A 3,900-nucleotide genomic window follows, 5' to 3' on the forward strand; every position below is an offset into this window, starting at 1 on the left:
CCTCTCTGATCAAATTAAAATAAATAAATAAATAAATGTTAAATAAAATAATTCTTAAAAACAAGCAAACAAACAAAAATATATTGAAGATAAGTAGGAGCAAAACATGATTTTCTTAAAATTAAATTTAAAGATGCATGCTCCAAAAATATATATTTGTGACTCCTGGTATAAGAAACTTCTTACAAAGTTATAAAATCACGTATTTATACATTATATTAATAATCACCACAAATATATTTTTACATGAAATCAGGCTTTTATATCAAACATTAAGTCATTGGAAATGTCATGATACATTTTTGCATAGAAAACCATAGAAAAATATGTCCTGAGTTTTCTGACAACCCAAGAGCTCAGAAAAATCTAGAAGACAATAAGTGTACAAACAGGAAGGCCCACTCTAAGAAATAATTTTGTCTTAAATTAGAAATAGATTTGTCTTTATATCTTAGTTTGATTAGATTGTTTGCTGTTTTGCTGTCTCCAAACAGGAATCATAACATTCACTCATCTGTACTTGCAAAATTTAGCATCAACAAAAAAGATGTATTCATGTATTCTATAGGGTAATTATTTTATCTTGATGGTAAAAATGTGAGTGCTTTATAGTGAGCTATCTGTAATACTTGATCTTTACAAAGCCAAATTGTTTTTCAAGTTAAGAAAATGGTCAGAGTATTATTTTCATATTGTTTTTATATTTTACAACCTTAAAGTAGATGCTTCTAACAGTTTATAGAGCAGAGAGAAAAGAGGATGTCTCAGAATACAATTTCAGAGTCTAAGCAACACACGTAGAAAAAGAATGACAGAATATATTTACCCTTCCTTCTTGCTCCTGCTACTACTTCATTTTTCTACTTCTAATTATCCAAATTCTTCAAAACAGTATTAGTGAGTCCAAAGAGAGAAAAAAGAAAATAACCTGAGAACACCGGTAATTGTTTAGATGGCAGACACAAGCTAATATTCCCCGAAAAACTTCACTTGTTTCATGTTAGATATTCTTACAACAAAGCACTTTCCTTACACCAGTTGATTTTTCTTTTTGTTTTAGTTGATTGGAATAGTGCAATCTCTTCTTTTGGAGATCATCCAATTTGGGGGCAAGCAGATGGCATAATGCTTACGTAATTGGACTCCCACGTAGTATGCTGCGGTTCAAGTCTCGGACTAGCCAGCTTAAAATTCACACCAGATGCTTGTGTGTCCATGCCCCAAATCCCAAAAGACTAAAGGGGAAGGGATTGTGGCGTGGCCGTCCCGCCATGGGGTGATTTCTCTCTTCCTGTCTCTGTCTTTCTTAGTCTCTCTAGTGAGCACTCACTCCCTAAAGCAAAAATCTCTCTTAAATAAAAAAGAACGGAAGAAAGAAAGAAAGAAAGAAAGAAAGAAAGAAAGAAAGAAAGAAAGAAAGAAATAATCCTATTTTTGTTTATTTTATTAGGGCAAAAACATTAACATAAGTACATTTTGATTGAAATCAGTTGTTTCTTCCTCAATTTGATATTAATGCAGACTGAGTGACTAAGGAAGGTTCAGTATCAAGAGTGTTAATTTCATCAAATGTTGGATATTATTAATCCATAGATGTTGATTTTATTTTGCATGAGTTTATAAAATTTTTGTATAATTCTTATTTTCTAAAATTATTGAATTTAACATTAAAATCTAACATTCAATTTTATTTATTCTTACAGCTTACCTCGTAGAATTATGATCTATGGCTTCTAAAAGATATTAATTTTCATAGAAATAAATAGAGTGATGTAGACTAATTTTGATAAAGCCTAGTGTAACAAGCATTCCACTCCAATGACAGAGTACAAACATCAGCTGGAGACCAGCTGTGTTCCTTGCTCTTTGACTATTGCAGAATCATCCTTGAAGGTTGCAATGAACTTTACAAATCTTCAGATTAGGTTTTTCAAGGTCCATATTAGCTAAGAAGAAAAAAAAAGCTTATTCCACTTGGGGGCTCATTATCTTCTCTTTGAGGCCTTGCCAAAATTCAGTTCTCTGTCAACAGATGCGGGTGATGTTGTGTTTGACTCCTTTGGTCCAAATGCCATGCCTTCATTATAGATAACCAAAGGCATCAATGCCATTTGTGTTGAAGTATACCCTTTATTAAAATAAAGAAGCAGTGTACAATATATAGAAAGAGTTTTAAAATGAGGGTTTAGATAAGGAATTCTTTGTGTGATAAAAATGAGATAAGTAATTTGACAGCCTCAAGGGGCAAATCTCTCTGTCTTCTTTTAATTGCTAAAAGGCACATGAACTCCTGAGAGTGAGAGAGAGAAAGTAAGAAAGTACTCCCTATAGGGGTACATCCCATATGGGATGGCTATGCTACAATCCCTTCTCTATTTCTGCTTTAGGGATTTGGGGCATGCATACCCATGGGCCCACCAGGTTTTTCAAGCTCTTGGTTCTTGGAGTTGAACTGCACTGTTGGCCATGTGATAGCCTCCTTAACAACCACACCATTAGCGGACCTCATGTCTGTCTTCTTAAAGCCTAGCAACTCCACCTTAGGTTAAAAATGATTCTTAATTGTTTGATATATGCTCAGTTTACATAATTCTCTATTTAACCTGCAAAATAAAAACATAAAGATATATATCATCTGGGTCTTACATTTTAGTTTAAAAGAATTGCAAGGCAAAATGGATTGCAAGTGAGGAGCCTTTTCCCTGAGCATGAGAAGATATTTTGGATTGGTTTGGTAAAATGCTGAGCATGACATTGTTGATTACTTAATTGATCCAGTTTTAGCAAAACAAACATTCTATTCTAGAGATTCAATCACCTATAAATTTCTTTGAGAGGTTTTTACTATAGGGCGCGTGCACTTGCCAGACAGACAGAGAGAGACAGAAAGTGAGAAATCACCCCCCAGGGGGAATGGCCACGCCACAATCCCTTCTTCTATGTTCTCTCGGGATCTTGGGCATGCATGCACATGCACCTGGCGCAAGTTTTAAGCCACTGGGTCCGGGACGCGAACCACGGTTGACTACGTGGGAGTCCAGCGATATAGCCGTCATGCTAACTACTGGTCCCAATCACCTATAAATTAAACAATTATTTCCAGGATGCCCATTTTGTACCAGATGTTATGATGGTCTCTGAAAAGACATGTTTCTTTTCAATACTGCTGTTCTGCTGAGAGTCCAATGAAGTTCCCTGTTATGTGAAGTTACGTACATTTAGTTCCAAAATACAGATACACTATACATTCAATGTGAAAATTAAGTCTGGTACATTCATCATTCAAAAAGTAATAGTAATAATAATAATGGTATTGAAAAATTCAGGAAGGCCAATTGGTGGCTTTGTGATTGAGGTGGCTGAATCCCACATTACCGAAAGCAGAGCTGGAATCCCAAACCTGGGAGCTTGATAAACATACCAGGCAAATGTGCATGTGTGCACCAGATCCCAAGAGGAGGGAGAAATGGAAGAGAAAGTATTGCAGCCTAATCATTCCCCTAAGAGTGTGCTTTCTCACCTCTGCCCACCTCTATCTGCCTCTCTCCTGTGAGTAACTGCACACTCTGGCAAATTTTTAAAAATTCAATAAACTGGTAAGTGTATATATACGTACATGTAGATATATGTATCCATAAAGTGCTTAGGTTTTTAATAAGTTAGAGATGATATGAACACAGAAGTTCATGTTCAATAAAAACTTATGAATTACTGTCTCTAGTTTGAGCAGTTCTTTCAGTAACTTCCATAATGCCTGGTATGCAATATACATTGCTGAATAAATGGGTGATTAAGTAAATGAATGAATTGTTAAAAAGGTTAAAAAAGAGTCTTTTCAATGGCTTATCAGTGCACTAATAAACATTAAAGAAGGCAAAACTTTTTATTCTGAAATGACAG

The 3,900-nt window shown here is 34.9% G+C and overlaps 1 long non-coding RNA gene across 2 annotated transcripts in view; it reads right to left on the reverse strand.

Moving 5' to 3' along the window:
* The window catches only part of LOC102474548 (uncharacterized), an 11,405-nt gene extending 10,380 nt beyond the window's left edge, over window positions 1-1,025 (reverse strand). Inside the window, exon 1 of one of the 2 annotated variants that reach the window (XR_337562.1) lies at window positions 929-1,025. This is a non-coding gene — a long non-coding RNA (uncharacterized LOC102474548). The other variant, XR_337561.1, reaches the window with a different exon arrangement.
* Between the last annotated feature and the right edge of the window lie 2,875 nt (window positions 1,026-3,900).

This window comes from Tupaia chinensis, unplaced genomic scaffold (assembly GCF_000334495.1).
Source record: "Tupaia chinensis unplaced genomic scaffold, TupChi_1.0 Scaffold147312_1, whole genome shotgun sequence".
In the NCBI taxonomy this organism is placed as follows: domain Eukaryota; kingdom Metazoa; phylum Chordata; class Mammalia; order Scandentia; family Tupaiidae; genus Tupaia; species Tupaia belangeri.